The following is a 19,197-nucleotide window of genomic DNA, read 5'->3' as shown; positions in this document are numbered from 1 at the left end:
TCCTCTGCTTCTGTATTCTGCCTCTCCTCTGCTCCTGTATTCTGACTCTCCTCTGCTCCTGTATTCTGACTCTCCTCTGCTCCTGTACTCTGACTCTCCTCTGCTCCTGTACTCTGACTCTCCTCTGCTCCTTTACTCTGCCTCTCCTCTGCTCATTTACTTTGTCAGTCCTTTGATTTCCTTTCTGCCAGATTTATAGGAATGAGTTCTATTACAATATAGTATAATGTAGCATGGCTGCCTATCTGTCCCATTTACCATCCATCATCTTCTTATACAGGAAAAAGGGAGGAAGAAGAGGAAAATGACTTGAAGAAGAGAATGTTTGATAAACAAGGTGAGTTGTATCTTAATTACATAAAATAACACAATGTAATGTCACCTATATGAAAAAGCAAAATTATTACTTGTTATGCCATAGACATAGTAGATAACATTATCCTCTACTCCTGGTCTGTCTCCTTATCATGTGTTCAGTATCACACATCCCATTCTGTCTGAGATCTATGTCTCCTCCTGTCTCCTGCCTCTCCTCTGCTCCTGTACTCTGCCTCTCCTCTGCTCCTGTACTCTGCCTCTCCTCTGCTCCTGTACTCTGCCTCTCCTCTGATCCTGTACTCTGCCTCTCCTATGCTCCTGTACTCTGCCTCTCCTCTACTCCTGTAATCTGCCTCTCCTCTGCTCCTTTATTTTTTCCCTCCTCTGCTCCTGTACTCTTACTCTCCTCTGCTCCTGTACTCTGACTCTCCTCTGCTCCTGTATTCTGCCTCTCCTCTGCTCCTGTACTCTGCCTTTCCTCTGCTCCTGTACTCTGACTCTCCTCTGCTCCTTTATTCTTTCCCTCCTCTGCTCCTTTACTCTGACTCTCCTCTGCTCCTGTCCTCTGACTCTCCTTTGCTCCTGTACGCTGCCTCTCCTCTGCTCCTGTATTCTGCCTCTGCTCTGCTCCTGTACTCTGCCTCACCTCCGCTCCTGTATTCTGCCTCTCCTCTTGTACTCTGCCTCTCCTCTGCTCCTGTACTCTGCTTCGCCTCTGCTCCTGTACTCTGCTTCTCCTCTGCTCCTGTATTCTGCCTTTCATCTGCTACTGTATTCTGCCTCTCCTCTGCTCCTGTATTCTGCCTCTCCTCTGCTCCAGTATTTTGCCTCTCCTCTGCTCTTGCACTCTGCCTCTTCTCTTCTCCTGTACTCTGTCTCACCTGCTCCTGTACTCTGCCCTGTCTTCTCTCCTGTACTTTTCCTTTCCTCTGCTCCTGTATTCTGCCTCTCCGCTGCTCATTTACTTTGTCAATCCTTTGATTTCCTTTCTGCCAGATTTATAGGAATGAGTTCTATTACAATATAGTATAATGTAGCATGGCTGCCTATCTGTCCCATTTACCATCCATCATCTTCTTATACAGGAAAAAGAGAGGAAGAAGAGGAAAATGACTTGGAGAAGAGAATGTTTGATAAACAAGGTGAGTTGTATCTTAATTACATAAAATAACACAATATAATATCACCTATATGAAAAAGCAAAATTATAACTTGTTATGCCATAGATATATTAGAGAACATTATCCTCTACTCCTGGTCTGTCTCCTTATCATGTGTTCAGTATCACACATCCCATTCTGTCTGAGATCTATGTCTCCTCCTGTCTCCTGCCTCTCCTCTGCTCCTGTACTCTGCCTCTCCTCTGCTCCTGTACTCTGCCTCTCCTCTGCTCCTGTACTCTGCCTCTCCTATGCTCCTGTACTCTGCCTCTCCTCTGCTCCTGTAATCTGCCTCTCCTCTGCTCCTTTATTCTTTCCCTCCTCTGCTCCTGTACTCTGACTCTCCTCTGCTCCTGTACTCTGACTCTCCTCTGCTCCTGTATTCTGCCTCTCCTCTGCTCCTGTACTCTGCCCTTCCTCTGCTCCTGTACTCTGACTCTCCTCTGCTCCTGTCCTCTGACTCTCCTCTGCTCCTGTACGCTGCCTCTCCTTTGCTCCTGTATTCTGCCTCTCCTCTGCTCCTGTACTCTGCCTCTCCTCTGCTCCTGTATTCTGCCTCTGCTCTGCTCCTGTACTCTGCCTCTCCTATGCTCATGTACTCATCCTCTCCTCTACTCCTGTAATCTGCCTCTCCTCTGCTCCTTAATTTTTTTCCTCCTCTGCTCCTGTATTCTGCCTCTCCTCTGCTCCTGTACTCTGCCTTTCCTCTGCTCCTGTACTCTGACTCTCCTCTGCTCCTTTATTCTTTCCCTCCTCTGCTCCTTTACTCTGACTCTCCTCTGCTCCTGTCCTCTGACTCTCCTCTGCTCCTGTACGCTGCCTCTCCTCTGCTCCTGTATTCTGCCTCTGCTCTGCTCCTGTACTCTGCCTCACCTCTGCTCCTGTATTCTGCCTCTCCTCTTGTACTCTGCCTCTCCTCTGCTCCTGTACTCTGCTTCGCCTCTGCTCCTGTACTCTGCTTCTCCTCTGCTCCTGTATTCTGCCTTTCATCTGCTACTGTATTATTCCTCTCCTCTGCTCCTGTACTCTGCCTCTCCTCTGCTCCTGTACTCTTCCTCTACTCTTCTCCTGTAGACTGCCTCTCCTCTGCTCTTGCACTCTGCCTCTCCTCTTCTCCTGTACTCTGTCTCACCTGCTCCTGTACTCTGCCCTGTCTTCTCTCCTGTACTTTTCCTCTCCTCTGCTCCTGTATTCTGCCTCTCCGCTGCTCCTGTATTCTGCACCTCCTCTGCTCCTGTACTCTGCCTCTCCTCTGCTCTTGTATTCTGCTTCTCCTCTGCTCCTCTGTTCAACCTCTCCTCTGCTCCTGTATGTGCCTCTCCTCTGCTCCTGTACTGTGCCTCTCCTCTACTCCTGTACTCTGACTCTCCTCTACTCCTGTACTCTGACTTTTATCTGCTACTGTATTCTGCCTCTCCTCTGCTCTTTTATTCTGTCTTTCCTATGCTCCTTTTCTTTGCTTCTCCTATGCTCCTGTACTCTGCCTCTCCTCTGCTCCTGTAATCTGCCTCTCCTCTGCTCCTTTATTCTTTCCCTCCTCTGCTCCTGTACTCTGACTCTCCTCTGCTCCTGTACTCTGACTCTCCTCTGCTCCTGTATTCTGCCTCTCCTCTGCTCCTGTAGTCTGCCTTTCCTCTGCCCCTGTACTCTGACTCTCCTCTGCTCCTTTATTTTTTTCCTCCTCTGCTCCTTTACTCTGACTCTCCTCTGCTCCTGTCCTCTGACTCTCCTCTGCTCCTGTACGCTGCCTCTCCTCTGCTCCTGTATTCTGCCTCTGCTCTGCTCCTGTACTCTGCCTCACCTCCGCTCCTGTATTCTGCCTCTCCTCTTGTACTCTGCCTCTCCTCTGCTCCTGTACTCTGCTTCACCTCTGCTCCTGTACTCTGCTTCTGCTCTGCTCCTGTATTCTGCCTTTCATCTGCTACTGTATTCTGCCTCTCCTTTGCTCCTGTATTCTGCCTCTCTTCTGCTCCAGTATTTTGCCTCTCCTCTGCTCCTGTACTCTGCCTCTCCTCTGCTCCTGTACTCTGCCTCTCCTCTGCTCCATTACTCTGCCTCTCCTCTGCTTCTGTACTCTGCCTCTCCTCTGCTCCAGTATTTTGCCTCTCCTCTGCTCCTGTACTCTTCCTCTACTCTTCTCCTGTAGACTGCCTCTCCTCTGCTCTTGCACTCTGCCTCTCCTCTTCTCCTGTACTCTGTCTCACCTGCTCCTGTACTCTGCCATGTCTTCTCTCCTGTACTTTTCCTCTCCTCTGTTCCTGTATTCTGCCTCTCCGCTGCTCCTGTATTCTGCACCTCCTCTGCTCCTGTACTCTGCCTCTCCTCTGCTCTTGTATTCTGCTTCTCCTCTGCTCCTCTGTTCAACCTCTCCTCTGCTCCTGTATGTGCCTCTCCTCTGCTCCTGTACTGTGCCTCTCCTCTACTCCTGTACTCTGCCTCTCCTCTACTCCTGTACTCTGCCTTTTATCTGCTACTGTATTCTGCCTCTCCTCTGCTCTTTTATTCTGCCTTTCCTCTGCTCCTGTACTCCGCCTCTCCTCTGCTCCTGTACTCTGCCTCTCCTCTGCTCCTTTTCTCTGCTTCTACTATGCTCCTGTACTCTGCCTCTCCTATGCTCCTGTACTCTGCCTCTCCTCTGCTCCTGTAATCTGCCTCCCCTCTGCTCCTTTATTCTTTCCCTCCTCTGCTCCTGTACTCCGCCACTCCTCTGCTCCTGTACTCCGCCTCTCCTCTGCTCCTGTACTCTGCCGCTCCTCTGCTCCTGTACTCTGACTCTCCTCTGCTCCTGTACTCTGACTCTCCTCTGCTCCTTTACTATGCCTCTTCTCTGCTCCTGTCCTCTGACTCTCCTCTGCTCCTGTACTCTGACTCTCCTCTGCTCCTGTACTCTGACTCTCCTCTGCTCCTTTACTCTGCCTCTCCTCTGCTCATTTACTTTGTCAATCCTTTGATTTCCTTTCTGCTAGATTTATAGGAATGAGTTCTATTACAATATAGTATAATGTAGCATGGCTGCCTATCTGTCCCATTTACCATCCATCATCTTCTTATACAGGAAAAAGGGAGGAAGAAGAGGAAAATGGCTTGAAGAAGAGAATGTTTGATAAACAAGGTAAGTTGTATCTTAATTACATAAAATAACACAATGTAATGTCACCTATATGAAAAAGCAAAATTATTACTTGTTATGCCATAGATATATTAGAGAACATTATCCTCTCCTCCTGGTCTGTCTCCTTATCATGTGTTCAGTATCACACATCCCATTCTGTCTGAGATCTATGTCTCCTCCTGTCCCCTGCCTCTCCTCTGCTCCTGTACTCTGCCTCTCCTCTGCTCCTGTACTCTGCCTCTCCTCTGCTCCTGTACTCTGCCTCTCCTATGCTCCTGTACTCTGCCTCTCCTCTGCTCCTGTAATCTGCCTCTCCTCTGCTCCTTTATTCTTTCACTCCTCTGCTCCTGTACTCTGACTCTCCTCTGCTCCTGTACGCTGCCTCTCCTCTGCTCCTGTATTCTGCCTCTCCTCTGCTCCTGTACTCTGCCTCTCCTCTGCTCCTGTACTCTGCCTCTCCTCTGCTCCTGTACTCTGCCTCTCCTATGCTCCTGTACTCTGCCTCTCCTCTACTCCTGTAATCTGCCTCTCCTCTGCTCCTTTTTTTTTTCCCTCCTCTGCTCCTGTACTCTGACTCTCCTCTGCTCCTGTACTCTGAATCTCCTCTGCTCCTGTATTCTGCCTCTCCTCTGCTCCTGTACTCTGCCTTTCCTCTGCTCCTGTACTCTGACTCTCCTCTGCTCCTTTATTCTTTCCCTCCTCTGCTCCTTTACTCTGACTCTCCTCTGCTCCTGTCCTCTGACTCTCCTCTGCTCCTGTACGCTGCCTTTTATCTGCTACTGTATTCTGCCTCTCCTCTGCTCTTTTATTCTGCCTTTCCTCTTCTCCTGTACTCTGCCTCTCCTATGCTCCTGTACTCTGCCTCTCCTCTGCTCCTGTAATCTGCCTCTCCTCTGCTCCTTTATTCTTTCCCTCCTCTGCTCCTGTACTCTGACTCTCCTCTGCTGCTGTACTCTGCCTTTCCTCTGCCCCTGTACTCTGACTCTCCTCTGCTCCTTTATTCTTTCCCTCCTCTGCTCCTTTACTCTGACTCTCCTCTGCTCCTGTCCTCTGACTCTCCTCTGCTCCTGTACTCTGAATCTCCTCTGCTCCTGTATTCTGCCTCACCTCCGCTCCTGTATTCTGCCTCTCCTCTCCTCTTGTACTCTGCCTCTCCTCTGCTCCTGTACTCTGCTTCGCCTCTGCTCCTGTACTCTGCTTCTCCTCTGCTCCTGTATTCTGCCTTTCATCTGCTACTGTATTCTGCCTCTCCTCTGCTCCTGTATTCTGCCTCTCCTCTGCTCCAGTATTTTGCCTCTCCTCTGCTCCTGTACTCTTCCTCTACTCTTCTCCTGTAGACTGCCTCTCCTCTGCTCTTGCACTCTGCCTCTCCTCTTCTTCTGTACTCTGTCTTACCTGCTCCTGTACTCTGCCCTGTCTTCTCTCCTGTACTTTTCCTCTCCTCTGCTCCTTTACTCTGCCTCTTCTCTGCTCATTTACTTTGTCAATCCTTTGATTTCCTTTCTGCCAGATTTATAGGAATGATTTCTATTACAATATAATATAATGTAGCATGGCTGCCTATCTGTCCCATTTACCATCCATCATCTTCTTATACAGGAAAAAGGGAGGAAGAAGAGGAAAATGACTTGGAGAAGAGAATGTTTGATAAACAAGGTGAGTTGTATCTTAATTACATAAAATAACACAATATAATATCACCTATATGAAAAAGCAAAATTATTACTTGTTATGCCATAGATATATTAGAGAACATTATCCTCTACTCCTGGACTGTCTCCTTATCATGTGTTCGGTATCACACATCCCATTCTGTCTAAGATCTATGTCTCCTCCTGTCTCCTGCCTCTCCTCTGCTCCTGTACTCTGCCTCTCCTCTGCTCCTGTACTCTGCCTCTCCTCTGCTCCTGTACTCTGCCTCTCCTATGCTCCTGTACTCTGCCTCTCCTCTGCTCCTGTAATCTGCCTCTCCTCTGCTCCTTTATTCTTTCCCTCCTCTGCTCCTGTACTCTGACTCTCCTCTGCTCCTGTATTCTGCCTCTCCTCTGCTCCTGTACTCTGCCTTTCCTCTGCTCCTGTACTCTGACTCTCCTCTGCTCCTGTCCTCTGACTCTCCTCTGCTCCTGTACGCTGCCTCTCCTCTGCTCCTGTATTCTGCCTCTCCTCTGCTCCTGTACTCTGCCTCTCCTCTGCTCCTGTACTCTGCCTCTCCTCTGCTCCTGTACGCTGCCTCTCCTCTGCTCCTGTATTCTGCCTCTCCTCTGCTCCTGTACGCTGCCTCTCCTCTGCTCCTGTATTCTGCCTCTCCTCTGCTCCTGTACTCTGCCTCTCCTCTACTCCTGTAATCTGCCTCTCCTCTGCTCCTTTATTTTTTCCCTCCTCTGCTCCTGTACTCTGACTCTCCTCTGCTCGGGTACTCTGACTCTCCTCTGCTCCTGTATTCTGCCTCTCCTCTGCTCCTGTACTCTGCCTTTCCTCTGCTCCTGTACTCTGACTCTCCTCTGCTCCTTTATTCTTTCCCTCCTCTGCTCCTTTACTCTGACTCTCCTCTGCTCCTGTCCTCTGACTCTCCTCTGCTCCTGTACGCTGCCTCTCCTCTGCTCCTGTATTCTGCCTCTGCTCTGCTCCTGCACTCTGCCTCACCTCCGCTCCTGTATTCTGCCTCTCCTCTTGTACTCTGCCTCTCCTCTGCTCCTGTACTCTGCTTCGCCTCTGCTCCTGTACTCTGCTTCTCCTCTGCTCCTGTATTCTGCCTTTCATCTGCTACTGTATTCTGCCTCTCCTCTGCTCCTGTATTCTGCCTCTCCTCTGCTCCAGTATTTTGCCTCTCCTCTGCTCCTGTACTCTTCCTCTACTCTTCTCCTGTACTCTGTCTCACCTGCTCCTGTACTCTGCCCTGTCTTCTCTCCTGTACTTTTCCTCTCCTCTGCTCCTGTATTCTGCCTCTCCGCTGCTCCTGTATTCTGCACCCTCTCTGCTCCTGTACTCTGCCTCTCCTCTGCTCTTGTATTCTGCTTCTCCTCTGCTCCTCTGTTCAACCTCTCCTCTGCTCCTGTATGTGCCTCTCCTCTGCTCCTGTACTGTGCCTCTCCTCTACTCCTGTACTCTGCCTCTCCTCTACTCCTGTACTCTGCCTTTTATCTGCTACTGTATTCTGCCTCTCCTCTGCTCTTTTATTCTGCCTTTCCTCTGCTCCTGTACTCCGCCTCTCCTCTGCTCCTGTACTCTGCCTCTCCTCTGCTCATTTTCTCTGCTTCTCCTCTGCTCCTGTACTCTGCCTCTCCTCTGCTCCTGTACTCTGCCTCTCCTCTGCTCCTGTAATCTGCCTCTCCTCTGCTCCTTTATTCTTTCCCTCCTCTGCTCCTGTACTCTGACTCTCCTCTGCTCCTGTATTCTGCCTCTCCTCTGCTCCTGTACTCTGCCTTTCCTCTGCTCCTGTATTCTGCCTCTCCTCTGCTCCAGTCCTCTTCCTCTCCTCTGCTCCTGTACTCGGCCTCTCCTCTGCTCTTGTACTCCGCCTCTCCTCTGCTCCTGTACTCTGCCGCTCCTCTGCTCCTGTATTCTGACTCTCCTCTGCTCCTGTACTCCGCCTTTCCTCTGCTCCTGTACTCTGACTCTCCTCTGCTCCTGTACTCTGACTCTCCTCTGCTCCTTTACTCTGCCTCTCCTCTGCTCATTTACTTTGTCAATCCTTTGATTTCCTTTCTGCCAGATTTATAGGAATGAGTTCTATTACAATGTAGTATAATGTAGCATGGCTGCCTATATGTCCCATTTACCATCCATCATCTTCTTATACAGGAAAAAGGGAGGAAGAAGAGGAAAATGGCTTGAAGAAGAGAATGTTTGATAAACAAGGTGAGTTGTATCTTAATTACATAAAATAACACAATGTAATGTCACCTATATGAAAAAGCAAAATTATTACTTGTTATGCCATAGATATATTAGAGAACATTATCCTCTACTCCTGGTCTGTCTCCTTATCATGTGTTCAGTATCACACATCCCATTCTGTCTGAGATCTATGTCTCCTCCTGTCTCCTGCCTCTCCTCTGCTCCTGTACTCTGCCTCTCCTCTGCTCCTGTACTCTGCCTCTCCTATGCTCCTGTAATCTGCCTCTCCTCTGCTCCTTTATTCTTTCCCTCCTCTGCTCCTGTACTCTGACTCTCCTCTGCTCCTGTCTTTTTTCCAACCTCCGCTCCTGTACTCTGCCTCTCCTCTGCTTCTGTTTTTTTGTCGATCCCTTGGCCTCTCTTCTGCCAGATTCACATGAATTAGTGTTATTACTATATAGTAATAATGTAGCATGACTTCCTATATGTTCCATTTACCATCCATTATCTTCTTATACAGGCAAATAGGAAAGAAATGAGACGATGAGCTGATGATCGTTGAGTGATGTAATGATCCCTACATGAAAAAGCATAATTATTACTTGTTATGCCATAAATATAATAAAGAACATTATCCTCTACTCCTGGTCTGTGTCTTTATCATGTGTTCAGTATCACACATGATACTTTTTATAATCCGCTTCCCTCTTTCCTCTTATACATCACAGCACACAATTCCCTGCAGTTCTTCTTAAGCCCCTGGATTTGCAAACAATGGGGGGGGGGGATTGTGAATATTTACTAAATAAAACAATTACAGCTGGAAACAATCCTGATAATAATAATTATTATCCATGTTATTAGCAGACAATCCTCTATGGTAGATTAAGAATTCTGGGTAATGTCTCAGATGGTCTGAATTAGTGATGAGTGAATCTATTCAGGTTCCCGTTCGTTAGGATCTGTGGAATAAGTTTGGGTTCCTGATTCTGAACACCTGCTGGTAACACCCATGATCAGCGCTCGGACCGATCACTGGAGTTAACATTTTAAATGCTGCTCATTGCTATTTGATTCCTTAGATAAGTGCCGGCTTGTGGGTGCTCTCCCCCTTTTTTTCCCTTGGAGCGTCATTCCCTGTGATGTCATTGGGGAACAACGGTGTACTCTGGCTCTCCTCTGCTCCTGTACTCTGCCTCTCCTCTGCTTCTGTACTCTGCCTCTCCTCTGCTCCTGTACTCTGCCTCTCCTCTGCTCCTGTATTCTGCCTCTCCTCTGCTCCTGTATTATGCCTCTCCTCTCCTCTGCTCCTGTATTATGCCTCTCCTCTCCTCATGTATTCTGTCTCTCCTCTCCTCCTGTATTCTGCCTCTCAGCTCTGCTCCTGTATTCTGCCTCTCCTCTACTCCTGTATTCTGCCTCTCCTCTGCTCCTGTACTCTGCCTCTCCTCTGCTCCTGTACTCTGCCTCTCCTCTGCTCCTGTACTCTACCTCTCCTCTGCTCCTGTACTCTACCTCTCCTCTGCTCCTGTATTCTGCCTCTCCTCTGCTCCTGTACTCTGCCTCTCCTCTGCTCCTGTACTCTACCTCTCCTATGCTCCTGTACTCTGCCTCTCCTCTGCTCCTGTATTCTGCCTCTTCTCTTCTCCTGTATTATCTCTTTTCTCTTCACCTAGTCCTTGACCTAGTGAATATTCTGCCACCAATGGCAGGTGCTCTTAAGTGCAAACACCAAACGCAACCCCGGACTCCAAGATGAAGAATTGGTTCAGGAACCCAAATATGCAATGTTATAACAGACCCCAACATTATGGTTTGCGTCTGCTCAATCGCAGTCTTATTACATAATCATATATGGTCACAGTCCTGGACCTGTGTAGAGCTGTGTGGACCTGTGAAATCTCCATTCCACTAAGGTCGTACGCCTGAAATCCACTAGGTGTCGCTGCTGCGCCGAGGTCCGCCAAGGTCCACCAGAGTTCACCATCCTTTTCCTGGTGCATGTAAATGTGGGTCAAGCGACACTTTTTGTAAATAGTGCAATTTTTCCGAATCCATTGGGTTTTCCAACAGCCAAGCCCCCCAATTTCCATCGCATGGAAGCCGATCGCTTGCGCCAAAAACCTGGGGCAATTCGGCGCAAAACGGCACAAAACGGGATATGTCAGAAGACCCGACGGAAAAAAACGTGATTCGGACCATTAGTAAATGTGCCCCAATGGGTTGTTCTCAGGATCAAATCCGAATTTGATTAAGCATACCAAAAAAGAAGAGAGGTTACTTTTTAAGCAACCTTACAATCATTGAACATCGTCATAGAAGCATTAGATAATTTCATAGTCATTGGTTAGATAATAATTAGCAGGTCACGATAACATAAAATGCATATTGCCTATTTGATTACAATGTGATAATAATAAAGTCATATTGAAATGTGAAAAGAGCCAGACGCAAGCTGCCATTAATCCTCATTAACCATCAATAATAATCATAGATTCTGCAATAATGAGTCTTTATTTCCGATCAAAGTTCATTGTGGCCATCTATACAGACCACAGTTCATAGTTTCCCTACCCCTGTCATTCCCTCCTTTTGAGAACAGATATGAGGCCTTCTCCCCCTTGCATAAAAGACCACTGCCAGACTTCAAATTATCTTTCTTCACTGAATTTCCCAGAGTGAAGGAACCTCATTTCTCATTCTCACAATAATCTTTCTCCTTTGTCATTATACAAAATGGTGGAGAGTAGGGTGCAATTCCATATACATGGTCTTAGTGATGAAGGTTGTCTAAGTCCTTGTATACAAGGGATACAGCAGCACCCGCAGGTGACAAGTATTACAGCTACAACAGCAAGAGAAATTAAAAGACTCGACACTATGACACTCCATTTCCCCAACCAAGATTCCAACTAGTTTATGAAGGTGTTATCAATTCCAGAATTTTCTGCAAGTTCTTCAGATAACAATCCAAAACCCTCCAGAGCCTTAGTGACACTTCCGTCGGGGGCAGTGTTATTTGGTATGTATGTACAACGATAAGTGGCAAACATTTTATATACCACTCTTTTTTCAGCTAGTTACATGTCTGGAGCCATCCTATTTGGCCACAAAATTAAGGCTGTTGGCCCCAGTTATTTAGCTATACCCCTTATTGCATCTCTGGTATAATTTATGAATTTTTGATTATTATAATAAATATAATTAATCTAATCTACAGAAAAGTGCAGATTCAAATCCTGCTGCTATTTGATATCGGGTCTTAAACTCATCAGGCACGCCTCATGGAACCCCAATTTTATATATGTATATTCTCGGATCGAAGGATCCGCCAGGCAAAGATCTTTTTGCTCTTTGCAAGCGATCCACATTTAGTTGACCACCCCGTATTTCTTCCAAAGAGATTATAGCTGATCTATATTCCATGGGCAACTTAGACGGTTTTACCTCACACATAAGCTCTCTTATAGTCATTGCCAGTAGCAGCTGGGCAAAATGTGGTTATTGTAATTGCAACGGTGCAGATTCCTTTCACAAATATACATATACACAGCCTATCTGTGTCTGTCTGTCTCTAACTCCAAGTTTCACAGTCTGTCTTTGACTAACTCTAACTTTCTCAGACTTTCTCAGACTGTCTCTGACTGTCCCTTTATCTGATTGTCTCTATCTCTGATTGTCCCTTCTTTGATTCTAACTTTCTCAGACTGTCTCTGTCTCTGACTGTTTCTCTTTTTGACTGTCTCTGTCTATCCCTGTTTTTGACGGTCTCTGTCTATGACACTGTCTGTCTCTGACTATCCCTCTTTTTGACGGTCTCTGTCTCTGACACTGTCTGTCTCTGACTTTCCCCCGACTGTCTCTGACTGTCTCTGTCTCTGATTCACACTTTCTTGGACTGTCTTTATCTCTGACTGTCCCTGACTCTGATTGTCTTTGGCTGACTCCGACTGTCCTTAATTGTCTCTAACTTTTCCAAGTGTCTTATTCTGTCTCTGACTGTCTCTGTCTCTGTCTGTCTCTGTCTGTCTCTGACTGTGAATGTCTCTGTATTTGAGTCTGACTGTCACTTTGTCTATGGGGGGGATTTATAAGAAGTGAGATTTATCAGAAGAGAGCAGAACTGAGAACTGAGAGCTGAGCTCAAATTTCATTTTCCCACAGCTGTTCATAAAATTACAGCTGATCTCTGATTGGTTTTCATGGGCAACGGGAACAGTTACCTCAGACGTTTCTAATAAATGTCCCCCATCTCTGTAGCCCTATCCATATTACCTTACATATGAGCTCTACTCATTGCCTTTTGTAACTAATCAAAGCTCAAAGCTTATATTAATTACCTGTGGCAAAAATAGCAACCAATCAGGGCTAAGTTTATAATTGTCAAAGCAGCAGCAGACAATGGCTCCTGTATATGATGGTTAATAAGTGTATTTTGGTAAGTGCGAGCTTAAAATGTTGGCTCAAAACCAAGTCTATGATGTTCCTTGAGTCACAGAGAGCGGCTGTGCAAAATTTGGTGATTATAAATGCAACGTTGCAGATTCCTTAAGCGGATATACATACATACACACATACATATATATATACACTTCTTCCACTGAAGTCTCCCCGATCTCTCTGCCCTTCCCGATGTCTCTGTGCTGCTGCCCCAATGTCTCCATGCCTGCTGCTGCCCCGGTGTCTCCGTACCTGCCGCTGCCCACGATGTCTCCGTGCCTGCCGCTGCCCACGATGTCTCCGTGCCTGCCGCTGCCCACGATGTCTCCGTGCCTGCCGCTGCCCCGGTGTTTTCGTGCCTGCCGCTGCCCTGCTGTCACCGTGCCTGCCGCTGCCCACGATGTCTCCGTGCCTGCCGCTGCCCACGATGTCTCCGTACCTGCCGCTGCCCCGCTGTCTCCGTGCCTGCCGCTGCCCCGCTGTTTCCGTGCCTGCCGCTGCCCCGCTGTCTCCGTGCCTGCCGCTGTCTCCGTGCCTGCCGCTGCCCCGGTGTCTCCGTGCCTGCCGCTGCCCACGATGTCTCCGTACCTGCCGCTGCCCCGCTGTCTCCGTGCCTGCCGCTGCCCCGCTGTTTCCGTGCCTGCCGCTGCCCCGCTGTCTCCGTGCCTGTCGCTGCCCCGGTGTCTCCGTGCCTGCCGCTGCCCCGGTGTCTCCGTGCCTGCCGCTGCCCCGCTGTCTCCGTGCCTGCCGCTGCCCCGGTGTCTCCGTGCCCGCCGCTGCCCCGCTGTCTCCGTACCCGCCGCTGCCCAGCTGTCTCCGTGCCCGCCGCTGCCCCGATGTCTCTGTGCCTGCCGCTGCCTGTGCTGCTCCCCGGTGTCTCTGTGCTGCTCCCTGGTGTCTCTGTCCTGCTCACCGTGTTCTTCAATGTGTTCTTCACATACTATTTTGTTCGCACCGTTTCGAATCTGTAATCTACTCTTCACTGTGTTTTTCACTGTGTTTTTCACTTAAATGATCTTGTGTTCACTGTTTTTATTCTATTCTTCATTGTTCTTCACTGTGTTTTTTTAATTAAATGCTCGATCTTGAGCAGGGGAAATACTCGTCCGAGCAACGAGCCGTTTCGAGTACCTTAATACTCGAACGAGCATCAAGCTCGGACGAGTATACTCGCTCATCTCTAATACTCACATACATACACACACACATACATATGCACTCAGTACATACATAAATACACACATACATACTTACATACACGCACACATACACTCAGATTTATATATTAGAATGTATACAATCCGTCTATATTTCAGGGGGTTCACATTTAATTCTATATTAAATTATACTTTATTAAAGTCACCACGGATTAGTATTGATCTGCTCATTTCTTTATTTATAATACCCATCACAAGAAAAAGAAATGTTTTTTTGGATGGGTAAATGTTTATGATTTATACTTTTTATTGTTAGCCCTCGAAAGGTTCCATTTAAGAGGCCTAAAAATGCTCTAATGATTGGGCCGATAAAAAGCCATAACTTCTTTTTTTTTTGTGTGCTAGCTTAAACATTTTTGCATTGTTTTTTTTCATGACACATGGGGCTAGTTAAAACTTGACAAAAGTTTAAGGGTTTTTTTTTTTAATTATTAAGTTTTTGGTTAAATTTACAAAAAAAAGATGAAAAAAGCCTGTTTTGTCATGTTTAGTATATCCATTTTTTTATTTTTAAATTCATTCAAAATAAACATTATAAATGAATTCCCTATTTTGTGTTGGTCGTTATATATGTAATAATACAGTATATATTAATTATAATACATATCGGCAAACAGGGAGATTTTGGCAATGTTTTTTATAGTAACAATGGGCATTTTCTAAAATTTTTTTTGGAAATAACATTAATAAATATTTATTAGAATTAAGTATGTGTATTTTGTTACTTTATATGTCCCCCATGCGGTTATAAAAGACCCCTGGATAACACTTCCACAGTTTCATTTTTTTAAAATTTTTAAAATGTTTTCACTTACAAATTTTTTGCTGTAACTGGACCATCTATGAGGCTGTTACAGAGGGGAAATGACTGCCTGTGGGTTCTGATGTCTGATCAGAACTGTATGTCACGGGTGCTCCCACGACCCACGTCTCGGGTTGAGGGCTCATGATCCTCGGTGTGCCCCAGCGCCCCCCACTGCTCTGTCTTACCTCTCCTCATTCCTGATTCCCATTCAGCAGTCGTGCACATGTTTCTGCCTCCTAGAAGGTGCTGGCCCTTTTCAGGAAATGGATAAAGCCCAGCATCTCCCAACATTCCTTACCGGATCTTCGGGCTATATGTCGTCAAGAAAGCTTTGTCCTGTGCCTATGCTTGTAATTGGATTCCCCGTTGTGACCCCGGACCTGTTCCCATTTGTGCTCCTCCGCTTCCTGCCTTGACCACCTGCTCCATCCCAGACCCTGATTTGTTGCCGCCTACCTTGACCATCTGCACATGTGGAACGACCTGGTGGTACCACTCCGCAACAAGACCAACCTGCTTTGCGGCAGGCTCCGGTGAAAACCAGATGCCACTTAGACTCTAGTCCCAGGTGTCAGCTTGTGTCATTGTATGCGGTGACCCAGAAACCTGACAATAAGATCCGACATGGACCCGCCTAGGTTCTGCTACCTGTTCTGTTTGATCTTACCACCATCGTGGTCCAGCAGTCCCGGCAGTTTGCCATGCTAGGTGAACAGCTAGGACAAGTCACCGCCATGTTGCAGCAATTGATGGCAACTAGAGATGGGTGAATCGATTCTAATGATTCTAACTTCGGTTAGAATTTCAGGAAAAATTTGATTCGCCACGAAGCCGAAGTTTATGCTGATTCGCGGGAATGAAGTTGTTTTTTTTTCCCTCATGTTTCTGCTAAATGGGCACGAGAACAACGTGTTACATGTGGCAGAGAACTCTGGGAAGGAGAAAGGAACACCCCCAATGACATCTGCAGACCTGTAAGCCAATCAGTGACCGGCAGGCTTATGTGATGTCACACAGCCCTATAAAATCCAGCCATTTTCTATCTCAGCACTTCACACTTCATGTTGTAGCGTCCAGCTGCTGCTATTGTGCTGAGCGATTCTTGATGCAATCCCTCGCTGTTCTCTAAGGGGGATCTGTATACCCCAAATAGCAGTTCTATTTAGTGACAAAATCTGCAGCAGTGAGCTGGCAGTTGTGGGGTATCTGTATAACGCACCTTTTGGGGGCTCTAGTTTACAGCCAGATTTACGTGTGAAATCCACGTAGTTTATCCAGTGATTTTCACTGAAATTACACTGTCAGTTGTGGGGTATCTGTATAACACACCTTTTGGGGGCTCTAGTTTACAGCCAGATTTACATGTGAAATCCACGTAGTTTATCCAGTGATTTTCGCTGAAATTACACTGTCAGTTGTGCGGTATCTGTATAACGCACATTGCAATACCTTTTGGGGGCTCTAGTTTACAGCCAGATTTACGTGTGAAATCCACATAGTTTATCCAGTGATTTTCGCTGAAATTACACTGTCAGTTGTGGGGTATCTGTATAACGCACATTGCAATACCTTTTGGGGGCTCTAGTTTACAGCCAGATTTACGTGTCAAATCCACGTAGTTTATAAACCACTATGTCAGGTGGCAGGTGGAGCAGGCAGAGGTGTCAGCACAGTAAGGGGATGTCGCAGGCGGGGTGACTCTGTGAGGACAGAACTGCCGTTGTCATCTAGTGGCAGTGTGTTGATCAACAACCCAAAGGTCATCCAAGGTCATCCAATTCCTCAAATATAACATCTGATAACCCCAGCAAAGAGTCGGTAGGTTCTTCTGATACAACAATTAGTTGGCATGGCCCAGGAGCAGGTCAGTAGCAGGTCAGCGGCCCTCACCTGTCCTTAACCAGGTTCTGTCCTGTTCCTTTCCCGCAGCCTGAGAGCTACTAGGTGGTCTGGGCTCCGCGCCACTATTCAGCGAGGATGAAGTGTTTGAGGACAGTCAGCAGCTGCTTTGCAGTGAAGACGTGGGGCAGACTTCCGCTGCCTCCTGCAGTAGGCAGGCTGTGCATACTGACATCGGTGAGGAGAGTAGCTTGCGGAGCAGGCAGCAAGTCGCTACTGTGGCTGTGAGTCAGCAGGGTGGCAGCAGTGCGAGGACAAGGCTTAGTACCCACTGTGGGTATCCCAAAGAATGTATTTTATGTGTAATTTATGTTTTAACTAATTTCTACTTTTAGGTTTTGTAAACTGTGGGGTACATTTATTAAGTTCTTTGCGCCACACTTTTGTCGGACTGTGCGCGTTCTTCTAGGCTAAAAAGGCTTGTACAAATGTTTAAGAAGTGTCTGTACTGCTATTGTGTCGCACACAACACTTTTTGTGGTGCAGCTGCACAGGCTTCCATGCGACACAAATAAGAGGGCGTGCCGCGAGTCGCTCCAACTGATTCGGACCGAGTGCTGTGTTTAACTTTCAAATTGTGTTGCACGCCAGGCTATATACTAGCTGAAAGAGGGCTGGCTGGCTATAAACTAGGGGGCAAGGGGCTGGCTAGCTATGTACTGGGAAGAAGGGGCTGGCTGGCTATAAACTAGGGGCAAGGGGCTGGCTAGCTATTTAGAGGGAAGAAGGGGACTGGATGGCCACAAACTAGGGGGAATGGGGCTGGATAGCTATATACTGGCAGGAAGAAGCTGGGTGGATATATACTGGCGGCAAGGGGCTGGGGCTGACTACAAACTAGGGCATAAGGGGCTGGCTAGCAATTTACTGGGGGAAGAGGTCTGGCGGGCTATATACTGGGGGTAAGGGGCTGCTGGCTACATACTGGGGGAAGGGGATGGCTGTCTATATTCTGGGGCAAGGGGCTGGTTATATACTGGGGACGGGGGTTTCCAGGCTATATACTAGGGGGCAGAGGGCTTGCTGTCTGTAAACTAGGGGGTAAGGGGCTGGCTAGCTATATACTTGAAATAAGGGGGCTGGATGGCTTTAAACTTGGGGACAACGAGCTGGCTCGATATATACTGGTTGGAAGGAAGCTGGGTGGATATATACTGGTGGCAAGGGGCTGGCTAGATATATACTAAGTGGCAGGGGGCTGACTACAAACTAGGGCATAAGGGGCTGGCTAGCAATTTACTGGGGGAAGAGGTCTGGCTGGCTATATACTGGGGGTAAGGGGCTGCTGGCTACATACTGGAAGAAGGGGCTGGCTGGCTATATACTGGAGCAAGGGGCTGGTTATATAGTGGGGACGGGGGAAACAATGCATTTCCCACCCTAGGCTTATACTCGAGTCAATAGGTTTTCCCAGTAAGTGCTAAAAATCCTCGGCTTATACTTGAGTATATACAGTACTTCCTTGGACTTACATGTTACTGTTATGGTGCTAGGTTCCTTGCTGACTGGCTATTTCCCTGTACTACATGGCCACACAACAACACAAGCTGCAAGATGATTGGTGATTGAGAAGAAACAGCCTGGGGAGGCCTAGAAGTGGTTGGCTAGATACTACATCTAGAAGGCTGTAGGCTGAATAATGCCTGAAGTACAGTGAGGAGGATGGAGGCCTACCAAGCTCAGGCCCAACTAGTGGAATCACCTTTCACTGCAAGTCCCCCTGACCTGATTCATCTCAGCGCGACCTCCACGTTTAAGAAGACCCATAGTAATCAATGGTGTTCAGGATGCGGCTCCATCCTGTGTAACATTGACTTCTATGAGACTTCTGGATGGGCTTACCTTATGGTCCTTCAGATTTTAGAAGGGTCTCCATTTTGGTCCTCCCTCCCTCCGAATCTTTTATTTTACCCCTTACAATTGATACAACCCCTTCAATAAAGACTTCAAATATTTCGGATGTTAAAGCGACCTGGAATAGAATTTAATACTGTTCAATATATTTTTGGTATGACTCAAAATATGTTTTTTTTAAAGAGTCTCGGAAGATGATATTTTGTGTAATTACAGAGAGTCTTCTTCTTAAGGAGGTAAACGTAGGAGGACGGAATGGATTATATTGTCTCTTTTCTTCATTTTTCTCATCCGATCTCTTGACTTCATTAGGAGATAAATGTTATATTACAGAAAACCTATTACCTTATATACTCATGTATAAGGCGAGTTTTTCAGCACAAAAATGTGCTGAAAAACCTCACCTCGGGCTATACACAAGTCAATTAAAAGAAAAAAAAACTTAATACTCACCCTCCGGATCCTTGGTACGGCTCCCGATCCTCGGCGCGGGCCTGGCTGTTTACTACATGGGGCTGACTGTATACTACATGGGGGCTGGCTGACTGTATACTA

At 47.2% G+C, this 19,197-nt stretch overlaps 1 long non-coding RNA gene across 1 annotated transcript; it reads left to right on the top strand.

Annotated features, from left to right (window-relative positions):
* Window positions 1-278: 278 nt before the first annotated feature.
* LOC140128844 (uncharacterized) lies at window positions 279-9,068 on the top strand. The gene is made up of 2 exons (XR_011855154.1): window positions 279-337; window positions 8,948-9,068. It is a non-coding gene; the product is annotated as an uncharacterized lncRNA (long non-coding RNA).
* The last annotated feature ends 10,129 nt before the right edge of the window (window positions 9,069-19,197 follow it).

The sequence above is a fragment of the Engystomops pustulosus genome, chromosome 4, assembly GCF_040894005.1.
Source record: "Engystomops pustulosus chromosome 4, aEngPut4.maternal, whole genome shotgun sequence".
NCBI lineage: Eukaryota > Metazoa > Chordata > Amphibia > Anura > Leptodactylidae > Engystomops > Engystomops pustulosus.
This window is presented reverse-complemented; position numbering and strand designations above follow the sequence as displayed.